The sequence below is a fragment of the Brassica rapa genome, chromosome A10 (assembly GCF_000309985.2).
Source record: "Brassica rapa cultivar Chiifu-401-42 chromosome A10, CAAS_Brap_v3.01, whole genome shotgun sequence".
Classification (NCBI taxonomy): domain Eukaryota; kingdom Viridiplantae; phylum Streptophyta; class Magnoliopsida; order Brassicales; family Brassicaceae; genus Brassica; species Brassica rapa.
Window position 1 is genome coordinate 4,285,771 of NC_024804.2, and position 18,343 is coordinate 4,304,113.

The following is an 18,343-nucleotide window of genomic DNA, read 5'->3' on the forward strand; positions in this document are numbered from 1 at the left end:
CTTCCAATGTTCCCATGGAAATCAAGTTTCTTGAAATATCTGGCATGAACCTTACTTCTTGAAGTAGAAATGTTGTACCGTCTGGATTCTGAAATCTAACAGATCCTACTCCCTTAATCTCTGAACTTGAGTTATTAGCCATTCGTACTCGTCCTGAAGCATTCTCTTGTAGGTCAATAAACACATCTCTGCGAGGAGTCATGTGGAATGAGCACCCAGTGTCAAGTACCCACTCATCTTTGTCTGCTTCAACTGAATTTACCTCTGCCACTAGAAGACCAACCAGATCTCTTGCATCATCCTTTGCTAGTGACGCTTCACCTTGATCATGATTGTGTTTCTGATCTTTATTCCTCTCTAACCACTTGTAGCATTGACGCTTGAAGTGACCTTCTTTACCGCAAATCCAACACACTCTTTTAGCATCTTTATTCTCTGATCTTGATCTGTGTTTGTCCTTTCCTGCAAACGAGACTCGACTCCTACTCTCTGATCTGCCTCTGGCATAGTTGCCTTCCCCATTTGTCTTGGATGACGACGTTTCCTTGTACTCCATTTCTTTGGACCTAGATGTGCTTGCTATCTCATCCACTCTAATGGCCTCTCTGCTGTACTTCAAGGTTTCTTTGAGAGAGTCATATCTGCCTGGTAATGCATTGAGCAGTAGAATCGCTTGCACCTCCTCTGGTATTTCAATGCTGAGGTTGTTGAGATCCGTGATGAGCTTGAGAAAATCATCAACGTTTTGATCTATGCTCTTAGAATCTTGCATCCGGAATAAATAAACCTTGAGCTGAGCGTGTACACGGTTAGGTAGTCTCTTTGCCATGTAGAGACGATCAAGAAGCTCCCAAGCTTCTAGAGCTGTTTTACACTTGTCCAGCTTCCTTAGAACATGATCACCCACACTCATAAAGATCAGATTCATAGCCTTCTCATCTCTTTCAAGTCTTGCTACTTCATCTTGATCTTTCTTTTTCTTTGTGTCTTCGTCTTCATCGTCAGAACTCTTAATCACTATAGCTTGTGATTGAGGTACGATGACATCTTTTAATCCTTGAACGCTGAGATTTGCTAGCATCCGCTTCTTCCAGATTCCGAAATCGCCGGTGCCGTCGAATATCGTCATCTTCAGTTCCATCTTGTGAGTCGCCATCGAATCGATTGATTCGAAACTCCAATGTGAGACACCTATCTTGATTAGTCGTAACCTGGCTCTGATACCAATTTGTGAAGATTCGATACTCAATGAAAGCCCCGAACTATCGATCTTCTTCCTTAACACCTCACGACTTGATCTATGGTAGCACACACGATCTGTTGACCCGGTGTTCACCGCACCACTCTGTTAACTAAGAGTGGCCGCTATATCTCACCGGAGCTGGGATTGAACCAGCAACTCACTATCTTCAACGATGAACTCACAATCCGAGCCACCGTCTTTACAACCTAACCGTTTCTCTCTCTCTCGATTGATCCAGCTCAAGACTGATCTTACAAAATTATATCAGCTCAGCTTAACAACCTTATCCTAAAGCTAATCGACTCTTATAAACCAAGCCGGTTAACTAATCACATTAGCACAAACCGCATCCGTGATATCTAATAGAGAGAACCGGTTTTATCTATTCAATACAAACTTAACCGGACTATAACCAAGTCCTAATCTAGTACTGAATCAATCAACCTAACCGTCATAAAGACTTTGTCTATATCTTTCACAAAGTAAAAGTGATTTTGGCTATCAGTTTGTTGCTGCCGTATTATACAGTGGTAATCTATAACAGGAGCAATGCCGTTTTGACTTAACGTTTTGTTTCTATTTTTGCTACTGTTTTTTTTTTTCTTTTTTTTAATATATGTTAAATTTACTCAAAATAAAAAATACACTGTTTTTGCAACAAGTGCTACAACTTTGGCTAAGTAAAATAGAAAAAAAAACCCCTGTTTTGAAACTTCTTTCAACTTAACTAGTGGAAAACCAAACTTGTAAGCTTTCATTGTAACGAAGAACACCCAACAATCATATCGAGCTGCAGCGGTTTCAGATATTCCTATCCAGCATACTAACAAGAGCTGAAACACTGGTTGGAGTGGCACGTGTCGTCTGTCATTCCTTTCACGCCATAGTGAGTGGAGAAAAATCTGAAACCCATAACGAGTAAGGAACTTGGTGATCATATCCTTGCTGTTGTCGATGGTGAGAACCATTATTTCCTCCCAGAACCATGGTAAAACGAGACCCAAGGAGACCATTCATCAACTGTGCCCAGACTGCAGAAGAGTAAGGACATGAGAAAGATAAATGATCACGAGTTTCCTGTTGATTGCAGAAGACACACGACGGGTTGACACTTGTGTTCCAAGTAAGCATACGGTCACCCGTGGTGAGGCGATTCTGAATTGCCAACCAGGTAATGAAAGCGAACTTGGTGTATGATACATGAACCATAACCATTTATACCAATCAACCATGTTACCCTCCTGACGAAGCAAGTTCCACGTATTTTTAGTTCTGAAAACTGACTGGTATTTATCTTGATATTGTTTCCAGACTGAGTAATTAGCCTCAGTAGCCAGCTTATGTCGTTGCTCCTCAATGGCTGATTCAATGATGTTGTAAATGTCCATACGGTGGTTCCTTCGCCGTCGCGTGGTTAGAGCAGAGAAGACCGTAGCATTCAGACGAACACCCAAATCAATACACCCGCGCAGGCCTGTGAGATCCATGAAACAACGAAGGGGCAACCAAGAATCAAACCAAAAAGACGTTTGTCGTCCATCCTCGACCTTCTTTTATGAAACAGTTTTGCAATGTCTCTGTACTTGAGAAGATTTCTCCACATCCATGAACCTGCATTAGTTTTGTTTTTAGCAGACCAGAACGTCTCCCCTTTGAGTAAGTATCTCTTTATCCAATATGTCCATAATGATTGCTGCGAGGACAGGAGCCGCCATAATAGTTTCAGACATAGAACTCTATTCATCTCCTTTAAAGGTCTGAGACCCAAACCACTTTCTCGCTTTGGAGTACAGACCACATCCCATGATATCTTTGATTTCGTTGCATTCAGACTAGGACCATACCATAAGAATGCAGAGCACAAACTGTTTATTTCCTTGATGCATTCTCCCGGCAACTGGAAACCAGTCATCCAAAAGTTAACAATACTCATCAGAACTGATCCAATAAGCTGCAATCGCCCAGCCATTGAGAGAAACCGATTAGTCCATAAGGATATGAGGTTCTTAATCTTTTCAATGAGCACCTCGTCGTCTGATTTTCTCATGTGTTTTGTGAGTAAAGGAAGTCCCAGATAGCGCACTGGCAAAGAACCCGATTCAAAATCAGATTGATTCAATAGAACATGCTTTTCATCATCTGATATACCAGCATAAAAGATTGTCAATTTCTCCATACTTATCTTCAGCCCTGATACTTTGGCAAAGTAGTCGAAAGCCTCAATAATACCCTCTATCGATCTGAGACTTCCGTCTGTGAAAACCATGATATCATCAGCAAAACTAATGTGTGTAAGACCCATATTCTTGCATTTGGGGTGATAGCCAATCTGATTTCTTTGAGCTGACTTGTCAAGAAGTTTGGATAGCACATCCATACAGATGACAAAAAGATATGGAGAGAGGGCACATCCCTGTTTTAATCTCCATTCACTCTGGAAATAGCCAGCGAGTTCTCCATTTGCCTGAACCGAGAAAGAAGCCGTGGTGATACAGAGCTTGATCCAGTGAATGAACTTCGATGGAAAGTTCATGGCCTCAAGATTTTTCAACAAAAAACTCCATTGTACTGAGTCGAAAGCCTTGGAGATGTCTATTTTAAGAAAGCAGCGCCTAGAGATCGAGTCTTTATGGTAGTCCTTAACCAACTCAGTAGCAAGAAGAAGGCTTTCGATTAACAGTCTTCCTTTGACAAAAGCAGACTGATTCAAGGCAATAATATCTGGAAGCGTATGCTTTAGTCTGTTTGCAATGATTTTTGATATAACTTTGTAGATGACGTTACAGCATGAGATTGGCCGATGAAACAAATAATTTAATCTGTCGTTGGGGGGGCATCAAACCTGAGTTCAGTCCTTATTGAACCATGCGCTTAACCACTATGCCACAACAAGTTATTAAAACTAATATTTCTCTCGACGTTTGATGAATAAATGGTGTAATCAAGTGTCTTCTCTCATCATGTTCTTAAACTCTTAAAATAGAGAAAAGATTTACTGTAATGATAATTTCTTTTGCACATAGATCTACAATATTTAGAGAAAGAGGACATAACGAGGAGCAAACATTTGGTATTCAGAAAGAAAAAAAACGAGGAGCTAACTTTGTATTTAGTTTACTATCCCCTTTCCTTACACAAAAAAAAATCAACCATACAAACATTACAAAAAAATACAATTGCCTTGCAATAAAAAACTGTTTTAAATGATTCCAAAATGTCATCTCAAATAAACGTACTTGCCACTTCCTATAACCAATTGAACAGTACGTGCATAAGTCATCGGATAACTACTTCTAAAGTAAACATCAAACATTACTGCCATTTCAGCACCACAAAATCCCAATACTCACTTCCAATATCAATAACAACATCAAACACATACCAATTATTCGGCTACACAATTTACTTACATCCCGCGCGTAGCACGAACAAACTACTAGTTGAAATAACAGTAACAAATAAAGCGATATTAAGGAAAGAAACTTGTAAAAATCGAAAATAAACAGAGATGAAAACAGTTTTCAGAAACGGATATGGAATTGAGATACAATATATTTCCTTAACTCTAAATATTCGCTTCGTAGTGAGACAAGACTGTACGAATATCGAGTCCCAGGATAAAACCACTCGTGAACGCTCTATGGAACTATAAATTCTACGAAACACTCTTGAGATATTGACTTACGCTAAAGGATTTTCTCTGTTGGTTTTCGATGTGAAAGTCATAAAAGAAATGAAAGGGAGACAAGTTTTTAAAGAGGAGAAGACGAGCCACTTTTTGTAACTGATGCAGCACATGCGCACGTTGGCGGAAATCTCGCGAAGATCTCGAAGGTGAGGCGTTACAAAACTTACTCCGCAAGATTTTTCTCGTTTAAACTTATCGTCAAGAAGAGAGACAGCGTGTTGTTTATTGACAAACTACATGTTTAAATTGCATGTTGTTTTTGGAAATTAAATAGGCAAAAACGTTGAGCTTAACTTGGTCCAAAAATAATCTTATTGGGGCTATGGCCCTTCACCAAGACCTAAGCCCCAACCCCAAGCCAAGCCGAGCCGAGCCATCCGGACGGCAGCGACGGCGCACACGTGGAGAGTCCTCTCTTCTCCTGAGCCGTTTAAACACTCATGTCATGGGAACATATATACACTGCTCCATTTCTTCCTTCTCTACCCATGTAGGACAAATCCCATACTCCATTTTAACTCTTATTTGGGCTGTCCACAATAGAAGCCAATTCATTTGTTTTCACATTTTTTATTAAAGCCCAGTGGCTATTAATTGGTTCAACAATCTCTCACATGAATATAAATGACTATAAACATATGAAGACTCGATAGACTCTAGTTACTATACTTAGACTATTCATGACTAGACATACAAACTTATCAAGAATGTTTACGAAAAATTCACTGTGTTTGAGTTAATAACATTTTTATGTCCTGAACCACTCATAGTTAATATCTGTCGGGTTAATTTTACGAGAAAGTGAACATGATGTCTTGAACCAACCAGTGTTTTATGTAGTCTGAGACAACATGCATAACACAACTTCATTTTCTCATAGAACTTAAATTCTCTATTGTGTCCATTGTGGCCCTGGACTATTCCTGTAAACGGCTCCATTTCACACTCATTAGGTGCTTGACCATGAAAAGTATTTAGTAACACTTCGCTTTAAAAGCTATAAAATCATTAAAAGTCTATGCTTATTCTTCACATTCTTTAGCACTTTTATCATCTTAGAAGCTGGGAAGAGACTACATTGTCTCAAAGTGCTTTGGTTAGATTATGTTTGATTTTGTTTTCCCTTTGAACCTACGTCTTGGGATCTTTAGTCATGATACATATGGTTGCAATCAAACATTTTCATTCGTTTTAGGCTTTAAGGCCTTTCTTTTTGATGATTTAGCAACAATATCTCGTCGCAAACCTTTAGTAAATGGATCAGCAAGGTTGCCAGCCGATTTGATGTAGTCTATTGTGATTACACCATTTGAGATAAGTTGTCTAATGGTTTTATGTCGTTTTCGGATGTGACGAGATTTACCATTGTAGAGATTATTCTGAGCCCGAGCTATAGCTGATTGACTGTCACAATGTATGCATATATCTGTCACATGTTTCTCCCACAGAGGAATATCTTCCAAAAAATTTCTAAGCCATTCAGTCTCTTTTGTTGCTTTATCTAAGGCTATGAACTCAGATTCAATGGTGGATCTGGCTAGCACTGTTTGTTTGGTAGATTTCCAAGATATTGCTCCTCTTCCTAGTGTAAAGACATATCCACTTGTGGATTTTGAGTTCTTAGAATCTGATATCTAGTTAGCATCACTATATTCCTCTAAAACTGCTGGTTCTTTACCATAATGAAGTCCAAAATCTTTGGTATGACGCAAGTAATTGAGTACTTTCGTTATAGCTTCCCAGTGTTTATGACCTGGATTAGTTGTATATCGATTCAGTGCATTTAATGCATGTGCTAGATCTGGTCTAGTACAATTGGTTAAGTACATGAGACTTCCGATCACACGTGCCTACTCGTTTTGTGAAACTGCTTCACCTGAATTCTTTGTTAAGTGAAGTAAGAGATCTAACAGAGTTTTTACCGTATCATTAGAGTAATTTTTAAATCTCTCTAATATTGTTTGAGCATAATGAGATTGGGTTATGATAATTCCATATGAATTTCTTGTAACTTTAACTCCAAGATGAACATTTGCTAATCTCAAATCTTTAATCTCAAATTTCCCTTTGAGCATGTTCTTTATTTGGTTGATAATATTTTTATCGCTTCCAATAATAAGCATATCATCTGCATATAGACATAGCAAAACATACGCATTTTGGTAGGTTTGTAATATATGCATTTATCACATTCATTGATTTTGAAACCATTTGACATCATTGTGCTGTCAAACTTTTCGTGCCATTGTTTAGGAGCATGTTGAAGCCCATAAAATGACTTTATAAGTCGACATAATTTGTTTTCCTGTCCAGGAATGACGAAACTCTGAGGTTGTTTCATGTAAATTTTCTCTTTTAAATCATCATTTAGAAAGACGATTTTTATATCCATTTGATGGATTTTTAGGTCTCTTAAAGCTATGATTGCTATCATCACCCTTGTTGATGTTATTCTCGTTACTGGAAAATATCTATCAAAATAGTCAAATCCTTCCTTTTGTCGGTATCCTTGAACTACAAGCCTACCTTTGTGTTTTCCACCAGGTGTTCCATCATGGTTTAGTTTTTCGTGTCATTATCAATCTATTTCGTAATGCTTTGCAGCCTGGTGGACTATCATACTCGCCTCCTCTGTCGCTTCTAACTATCTTAATAGTTGTTTTAAGTTGATTTTTGACTTCGAGTTTAAATTATTTGAATTTTTCTAAAGTTTCATCTTTGATATGTAATAAATATACATAACAATATTTTGTGCAGTCATCTATGAAGGTCAAAAAGTACTTTTTCCCACCTTTAGTTTGTATGTATTTTAAATCACATAAATATATGTGAATTAAATTTAGAGGTTTGTTAGTTCTTTCAACATGATGTGATGGCATTTTTGTGAGCTTAGCATGTACGCATACTTCACATTTTTCTTTACTTGTTTTGCATTTTGGGATTAGATTTAAATTCATTAATCTTTGTATAGATTTATTGTTTACATAGCCTAATCTTTCATGCCATATATTTAAAGACTAAACCAAATATGCAACTGACTTCTTATTCATTGAAACTTTTGGAGCTACAAATTTCGAAAAGACTGTCATTACATTCATTTTGACCAGTCCATCCTTACCATACCCTTTTCCCAAATACATCCTACTCTTCCTAATCACGAGCTTGTCCGCCTAAAGATTTGTGGAGAATCTATTCTAGCTGAGCAAGGTTCCCGAGACCAGGTTGTTCCTCATGTCAGGCACATGATTCAAATTCGTCAGAGTGACTTCACGTCTAGATGTCATCTTCAAAACCACACTGTCGCGGCCTTCAGTCTTGGAGACTGCAGTGTTCCCCATGAACAACTTCTCCTGCATCTTGCTTTTCTAATAAGTGATGAACATCGCCCTATCAGTGCAAATGTGGGTGGTCGCCCTTGTATTATAGCACCATTCTTTGGGGTTGTTGCTTTGAACCATGTTAACTTCAGTCACCACTGCAACGTCACAACTGCAACGAGATCCTCTTCAGTGAGACTCGCTTGATGCTTCTCATCTCTGATCTTGATGCAACACTCAACAATTTTGTGCCCTACTTTGTGGCAGTAGTGACACTTCCCCTTGAATTTTTCCATATTCGCATTGATTTCAGTGTCTTTCTTCTTGAAATTTGTTCCAGAAGCCTTCAGAACTGCAGCAGTTTTCAAAGGCTTACAGGAGAGTAAGCGTGTGCCTTTCTTTTCCGTTTGTGCTCAGGCATGTTGACACTGTGCTCTTTAGCATGGAGCTTTTCATCATTTCGGTTCCTGGATCCCATCTGAAACCTCATGATGAGCTCTTCGAGACCCATCTTCTTCTTCTTGTGCTTCATGTAGTTTTTGAAATCTGTATGAAAGAAGCTTTTGGATGAAACTGAGAGTTGTCAATATCTCACAGATGGACATTCCTTCGGCAGCGATTTTATGGAAAATGAGTTGTCTTCAATAATAATTCATAGAAAATATCTATATTTCCCTAACTGTTCTTTCTAGTGAAGTACAAAAAATCTTAGCATGTCTTCAAAAGTCTAAATCGTCCACTAAGATTATCCATTGTTATGCGAATGGTAAGAAGTTCTAATATGTACTTTTGTATCTCATGTCTCTGAGTGGCCTGCCAAAATGATGAAGTGAATTTGTTTATCACATTCCAATATAATGCTTACTAGCACTTCATGGATCAATCATACAACTATTTCCAAGTACTTTTTGGCTAGACCATCCGCTCCCTCCATCTTCTTCATAGCTAGGAAATATGTGGATTTGGTAAGTGTGTCCACGATCCATAGACTTGCATCCTTCTTCTTAGTAGTCATCGCTAACTCAGGAATAGTCCATCATTATCATATACCATTTTTATTCAGATAGCAACTCTTTCAACAACCCACTTTCTAACCTTTCCCATATATGATGACTGAATTCTATTGACCTATAGACTAAGCACCATCGTGATTTTAGTTTTGTAGGGGATAAACGTTTTCGAGAGTTAAAGAAAAGGATGTGGCCGTTAGTGCTTTACACTCTTTGGTATTATATTCTTACAAAAACTAAGCTTATTTCTAAATTTAAAGACAATACCAAAAAACATTCAATTAAACAAAAGACAAAAAAAATCACCAATATGCAACATTGCAATGAAAAAGCGAGTCACATCTCTTGAAGACCTTGTGATAGGACAAGACAATAAAGACGCCCTCCAAATCAAAGAAAAATAGAGCTAGGAACATCTCTAGCTTATTGCTATTTTCAATTATATAATAGGATTTTAAAATAAAAATTGCTTCAATCACCTTTATTTTTTACTCTATAATACATATTGTTATTTTTTTCTCTATTCTTTTTTTACTATATATTTAGGGATTGCAATTTTTGAAGAATATTGGAACATATCTTGGCTCTATCGTAAATTTTTCTATTTTAAAACTAAAAATAGCAAAATATATTGAAATAGTCTAAGACCAAGTTATACAAATGCATCTTCCTTCTCAAGCAGACTAGAGGGCCCAAAGGGTCCTTCTACAGCTACATATGAATGAATTTGAAGGTCCGTCGTTACATGTGTAGCGACTGAGATAGCAGCCATGTTCACACGAAGACTTATAAGAGACGCAACTGACCAGAGAAGCGAGGTGAGCTCTGCTAATAATAGAGAGTCAAACCGGGAGAAAGAACGTCCACTATGAAAGATCGATCGACCTTCACAATCCCTACCAGCCAAGTTGCTCCGCTGATACCAACAGTGTATACCCCTTAAGGCTGCAAGATTGCATGAGACAGTTGATGGAGGGCCTTGTCCACACTACACATTCAATAAAATCCAGACTTAGAGGACGATCCAAAACCTTGCTATGGATCTCTCTCTCTCCAAATTTCAGCTTCCATTAAATCTTTGTCATAAACACTTGCAGGATGCTTCTTTGAATGATGAAAACAAAATTAATTCCTTCTTTTCTATGTGCCACATGAAATATATGACCGGTCTCAGGAGATAGTAATTTCTTTTTTACTACATACCAAGAGATGATGTAGGTTCAAGGAAACCAAATTGGACAAAAACTGAGAGAGAGAGAGAGAGAGAGAGAGAGACAGAGAGAGAGAGAGACAGAGAGACAGAGAGAGAGAGAGAGAGAGAGAGAGAGAGAGAGAGAGAGAGAGAGAGAGAGAGAGAGAGAGAGAGAGAGAGAGAGAGAGAGAGAGAGAGAGAGAGAGAGAGAGAGAGCACTTCATTTGCGACCCCTCCTTGAATCGAAGAATATGCATAGCTTTTGCTATGTTGATAGGATCCATTTAGGATATAAGACATGTAGCCTCTAACTGGTGACCATTAAAATATGAATAATGTACAATAAGTCAATCATCCATAAACTCTATCAGACTTGCCGAATTGGCTCACAAACCTTTTAGTTCTTTCAATGAGTAAATCATAAAAAAAAAAAAAAAAAAATCATCCAAACAAATTTAGAAGAACCCAAGTTTCTTTTTCTTAGATAGTCCCTCAGTTACTTTTCTTCATACCTATCTTTTCGCTACCTCTATATCATCAAACCTCAAACTCAACCACCAAAGGCAAAAAAATAAAACGCATAATCCTAACTTCCCTTTGGGTGTTGTTGTGGTGAGGTTGCAATAGTATAGAACAGCTTAAGGTCTTTCCATCATTATATTACTGGCTTCTCTACAGTGTTTATCCCTGTCGTTTTGCAGATTGGACAAAGATTCTTTTGCTTCAGCCATTCTTTAATGCATTGGCTATGGAAGCCATGCCCACATTCCAGCATTCCCAGTTCTTCTCCCTCATTGTATTCCTCCTGCAGTTATTGCCACCAAGTTTAAACCAACATGTCCTTAAAATTAGTAAAGATGAGCACAAGATGTGATGTAGTTACCTGACAGATACAACATGGTTCTATTTCTTGTGGACATCTGGTGTCACTGCTGTATTTTCATTGCTTCAATCGGTTTGATATGGTTTCCTCGTTGAGACCTGTACAAACATCTCCAATCCGCTCTCCTAGAGACAACAGCTCCTGCAGATTTCAAACTCACGGTTATTATGACACTAACGAGCAATAAATGGTGATTTTACAGTGTTTTACCTCATAAGACATGTTGTCAACATCGAGTCGCATGTCTCGATAACGGTCATGAATACCAGCTGCACCTAGCATCGACTGATTGAGAAGCATAACATCCTGAATAAATCAGAGCACAAAAACATTAAATGGCCATCAAGGTATATCTTTTCATCTAAAAATAAAGAAGATGTGAAAACAAACATCTATCTCTGGAGCAAGAAGATATGAATAAATACAAAATATCAAACAAATTAGCATTTTATGTACCTCCAAATGCAAGGTCCCTGTCCTACGCATCTGTTCCAAGACATTGCGGAGCTGTTTCAAAACAGAACCACAGTGTCAGAGCTCTACATAGAGCAGTTTCTCAAGAATATCATAAATCTAACATGATACTAACCTCTGCCAGTCTGCCTCTTCCTCGACTTGTGGATGCTAAGCTTCGAGAAGATTGAGAAACGCCATTTGTAGTTTGTTGCCCTTGTCTTGGTACTGCTCTCGAGTAAGCCCGACTCTGCGCCTGAAAGGTGGCATCACCACCAGATTGATGAAGCACATGCTGATCCAGAGGGGCAGGAGGGGCCGAAGATCGAGCAGCTCTCTGATGCGTAGCAAGGGAAGAAAGCAACGACCTCCTCCGTAAATGTTCAGATATTCTTCTTTGATTTTGTGCCGAGTTATTCTGGTAAGGAGTCAATGAGGGTGATGGCTGAACACTTGTCCTGGATGAAGACGGGGCAACCTATCCAGGACCACTTACATGACCGTGGGGCAGATTTATCATACCAGAAGGTGGAACAAACCAGGCATTTGCTAGCATGTTGCTTCTTTCTCTGGTTTCAACTCGGTGAACGACATTTCTGTCAACAACAGGGGCAGCAGAACTCGAAGATCCACCCGCTGCTGCTGCTACTGGATTCCATTGGAATGGTGGTATCATATTTCGTGAAAGAGGGGGTATAGTACCAGCAGAAGCATTTGGGTTCAGAGGAGTATAATTGCCAAAATCATGTCTATATCTCAAGTCCACGAGCTGTTGGTCTCCTGGTGCGCTCAAGGATGGAGCAATAGGTTGCCTGATAACAGTTCCAGCAGCAAAGACATTTTCTGGATTAGCCCTGACAGAGAAGTTTCTGTTGGAGCTCTCTGGGATGGCAGGAAGAGCAGACATGTTTGGAACAGCGCCAGGGCCCAATCCTCTTGGCCCATGGTTAAGAGACATGTTCAAATCGTTTTTTCCTGAGAACAAAGAACTGCTCTCTCCACGGTGTAACTCACGGAAACCTACATTTGATGAGGAGGACTGTCCAATGCCGGCATCAAGAGCTTTTCTTTTATGCTGCCCATCTGCACCCGAACCAACTCTAACACCGCTCTCTTGTATAAGACCAGACTCAAGCCCATTATGCTTTGCATTCAGATTGCCAACCACTCGGTTTGCACCAGAAGAAGGTTGCATAAACAAAGGGTTCAACTCAACCTTGTCGTTTCTTAGTTCCTCTAAATGACGAATCGCCATCCATTTTTCAGTGATAGTAGGTGCTTTGTTCTTTGCACCACTAGAGCTACCCTCACCAAGGCTAAACATGTGCAAGTCGCATTGCTCAGGATACACTGAGTTTGCAAAACTAGTATTTGTAGTATCAGCAGCTGTATTCATGTAATTCTGCAGATCGTTATCACCAATACTGTGACGATCCCCCCACCGAATCTGCTGATCTACCACAGGATTAGTAGATGAAGAACCATTCTCAAAGTTCAAGGTCTCTGGTAAAGAACCGATACTAGACCTTTCTCCCTGCATCTTATCCTCAATCACAGTTTACACTTGAGAATTGGATATTCTCCCCCACTTTTTGCTACGTAGCCGATGCTAGAAACTGCAAGACATCATCAAAAAGGATTCATATAAGTAACAATGACAATAGGAAGGGTGCACTACAAATCCTCGAAGAGTATGATCGTCAAAAGAAACAGAGTTAAGCATTCAAAAGCCAATGGTGGGTGGGTGATCTACGATTGAAGAACATAAGGGTTTATCTTAGTTCTGTTTTCAACTTTATTTACTTGGTTTATCTTATCATATACAAACGCTACATTATCAATGTTGACACTGAACTTCAAAATCAAGCACAGGCTATATAACCAACCAATGGCACTTAAAAGTTGCAATAACAAAGAACATAAAAACAATTTGCACAGCTACAAAACGAATCACATCAGTAAGAATAAGATAAAAGATCAAAACTTCAGCAAAAATCTCAACTTTCAAACCACATTCTCAATACAAAGCATACTTATTCAACAGCACATACAAGCAAAGCATAACAACAACTTGGAATGTAGTATAATAACCAAAAAGCCTTGTTACAGAGAAATAAGAAAATAATAAAAAGACAACCTTTCGTTCAAACCAAAGACAGAGATCCAGCCTTAAAAAACTCACTGCAAAGAAACTAACTTTCTTCTTCCAAATGGGTGAACACATACAAACCCACCAATTACGATCAAGCTTGAAGAAACCCACGACCCAGAAAAAAAACAAAACAAAGAAAGAAGACCGATCTGAGAAGGTTTGGTGAGAGAAAGAAACGGCTTCAACCTTAAATATGTTAAGATTCTTCCACAAACACACAACGAAAGAGGAAACCGACTGCGGAGAAAAGAGGAGAAAGGAGAAAACAAACCACTTTTATCAAGGCAGAGAGAAGAGGAGGAGATTATGAAGATGGGAATGAGGAAAGCCAAGCGAAGCAACACAAAACCAAATGGGAATAAAATCCAGAGAGATTAGGAGGAGAGAACATAGTAAATATTAGTACTATGGGTATATTCACATTTAACCAAAGACAATATTATGATATTGCATTTAAGAGATTTAAAAAAAAAAGTCAACAAGACTGAGCAGTTTCCAAAAGACTGAATTGAATAGCTACGTACCAAAAAGAAGATAGGTACGAATCACACAACACAAAACTTATGGTAATAATATTAACTATATTATAGAGAGACGTTGTAGTATTTGAAAAATGAATATATACATATATATACATGTATAGATTTGGTGAAGAGGAAGGAGAAAAAAGGAAGTCGGGGGATATTAAGCGGAGAAGTTGTCTTTGTCCCGTCTTTGCTCTCACGTCCAACCAAACGCATGCGGCCTGCCTTTTTATTTTTACTTCTCAAGTTAAAAGTTGAACCGAATCCAAAGTTAATCAATCCCCTTCTTATTATTTGAGGAGAACTTTTTAAAATAAACTTTGGCTTCATGCGTGATTCACAAGTTTGGCAATACTTACGTATCAACATCACATTCCACATCACATCCTTTTTTTAATAGTCCTCTTTATGTTAGACTAATTACATGTCATGCCATTGGCACAAACACATAGTATATGTTTCATTTTATGCATCTTACTGTAAGCATCTTGCCTAATATCCTAACCGCAGATCTTAACCGAACCGGGTGGTTAGCAAAAAAAACGTAAGCCATTCACTTAAGGAATGTATCTCATGATAAGTTAAACCAAACATATAATTCCGTTATTGTATATTATAATCTATAGGATAAAAAGTATAATCTTATATATTGAATATTCTATATTTATCGACCATAAAAACTATTAGTTATGTATAAATTTGAATCTGATTTTACTAGCAATGGAGATAGCATCATGTTTTCTTAATCTCTACCTATATTCCGTAATCTATATTCCGGTTGTATATTCAAAAATGTATTTTGTATTTTTGTAATGTATACATTTGATCATAAAAATAACATAATCAAATGTCAAAAATATAAGTATTTGATCATCGATAGTAACATAATCAAATATATTATCTGATTATGGAAAGTCGCATTTTATTATCTGATAACATCACGTTCGCCTACCAACAACATCACAATCAAATATATGTTAACTTGTGTTATTTCTAATTATGAAAAGTCGCATGATTTCTTTCCAATTTTATATGATAATATTTGCCATGATTGATCGTTTTACCTTATGAACGTAACATAATATGGCAAATCTTAATGGTCAAAGAAGAGATGTCATATTTGATCCCAAATTTTGAATAATTATGGATGTTGACCAATCAAAGACTTATATTGACTTCATTTTAGGCATAAAAATATTAATTTACGAATATACATGCGTAACCTAAGATGTTAAATCTTAATGGTCAAAGAAAAGTTGTCATATTTGATTCCAATTTTTGAATAATTATGGATGTTGACCAATCAACGACTTATGTTTCATTTTATGCATCTTTATTGTAAGCAATTAAGCATATTGCCTAATATACTAACCGCAGATCTTAACCGAACCGGGTGGTTAGCAAAAGAAACATAAGCCATTCACTTAAAGAATGTATCCCATGATAAGTTAAACCTAACGCATGATTCCTTTATTTTATATTATAATCTATAGGATAAAAATTATAATCTTTTTAGATTTGTTGACCATAAAAACTATTAGTTATGTATAAATTTGAATCCGAATGTACTAGCAACGGAGATAACATAATCAAGTTTTCTTAATCTCTACCTATATTCCGTAATCTATATCCCGGTTATATATTCAAAAACATATTTTGTGTTTTTGTAATGTATACATTTGACTATAAAGATAACATAATCAAATGTCAAATATATAAGTATTTGACCATCGATAGTAACATAATCAAATATATTATCTGATTATGGAAAGTCGCATGTATTATTTGATAACATCACGTTCGTCTACCAACGGCATCACAATCAAATATATGTTAACTTGTGTTATTTCTAATTATAGAAAGTCGCATGTTTTCTTTCCAGTTTTATATGATAATATTCACCCTGATTGATCGTTTTACTATATGAACGTAACCTAAGATGTTAAATCTTAATGGTCAAAGAATAGATGCCATATTTGATCTCAATTTTTGAATAATTATGGATGTTGAGTCGTTGACCAATCAACGACTTATATTGACTTTATTTTAGGCATAAAAATATTAAGGATGAGTAGACATTCCTACCTTGCTATGAAATAAAATAATCAAGACACGAAATTTTATTTTATTATATCCGAAGCCATATTATCTCCAAATTTGTGAATTATGCGTACAATTAGGGATTTGTTTTTGCCTTGATTATAGACGTTAGAATATTTGATTGTCGCAAGACTTTCCTCGTCTAAACCCTATAGCTGATTCACTATATATATCTTACTAAATTGTTCCTAAAACTGCATCACAACCAAAAAATTTAGAAAGCATCATCGAAAATGAGTTCCATGAATTTCATATATGATTTAAAGCCAAAAAAGTCTATGTGGAAGATAAGGGTGAAAGTTATAAGACTTTGGAAGCATTACTCGGCTGCTGCTGGCGAAACCATGGAAATGGTTCTCGTGGATGCTAAAGTAAGTTACCCTTATTATGTATTTCACAACATCTTTAATGTGTAATATTTATTTTGTATATGATGCCCACTTTTTTTTTTACTTTTGCAGGGAGATAAAATCCATGCGTCAATTAAAAAGGAACTGGTTTGTCAGTTTGATCCTTTCTTCAGTCAAGGATGTTCTAAACTTATTTTTAACTTCTCCTTGACACCCTCTTGCGGACAACCAATCATTCTTATAAAATTGGGTTTCTTCCTACAACCGGGTTCGAAAACGTGAAGACCTCCTGGACCATCTCAGGGGATTCCAACCTGTTACCTATCGGAGCATTTTAGATGGAACACTGGATCCTGATTTTTTGGTTTGTAAGTGGTCCTTTTCTATATGATTTTTAAGTGAATAACATACTGATATGATTTCTTTGTGTATTGTTATCGCAGATGTTATTGGACAGATTGTCGAAGTCAGTCATGTAAAAGTGGTTTCTGTGAATAGCAAAGATACTCAGAAGATATCTCTCGAACTTCGTGATTCAAAGTAAGATGATTAATATTTTCGTCGAAACTGTGACATGTATTATAGAAATCTTATAAACCAAATGCACAATTCTATTTGAATCCTTATTCTCGATTTGTCGATCATAAAAACTATTAGTTATGTTTAAATTTGAAATCTGAATATTCGAGCAAGTGCTATAATGGTCTAAAAACAAGATGAGTGAATAAATATTTAAAACTAAATTTCATGTCTTAATTATTTTAGTGCATAGCGAGGTAGGAATTTATATTCGTAAATTAATATTTTTATAATCTGAAAATATGTATAAAGCTGAATTTGAATGTACTAGCAATGGAGATATGGTTATCTATACGAAAACGTATTTTGTATTTTTGATCTTCCACTTATTATACAAGTCTTATAAACTTTTATGGTCGACTTACTCGATATTTTCGGTTCTCTGTTTTTCATATAGTGATGAGCGACTCTCAATGGTCTTATGGGGAAGGTTTGCGGTTGATGTTAGTGATGCGATTCAGCTTCGCAGTGAATAAACAGTAATCTGTCATCTGAGATTTGGGAAGTTAAAGTGTAGAAAGGTGAGTAATATCGTTTTGAAAAGCATATTATACTCATTATGTTTTTTAAGATAATTATGCTGATTATGTGCTAATCGAAAGCTTATTACATGCTTTACAAATAGAGGATCGTAGCATATCGAATGCTTACAATGTTTCTGATGTTTCATTGAACCCATCTATGGCTGAGGTGGATGCGTTTATACAATTGTAAGACAAACTTTAGTTTTAGGAAATTTGTTCTTTATGAATTACTATTAACGACACTTTTTCTTATATTTCTATAACTCTTCATATTTCTATAATATTTCTATAAAATTTTATATTATTTGAGGAGCATTATTAACAATTA

At 36.9% G+C, this 18,343-nt stretch overlaps 1 pseudogene; it reads right to left on the minus strand.

Annotated features, from left to right (window-relative positions):
- Positions 1-10,751: 10,751 nt before the first annotated feature.
- Positions 10,752-14,296, minus strand: LOC103854368 (annotated as a pseudogene).
- Positions 14,297-18,343: the final 4,047 nt, after the last annotated feature.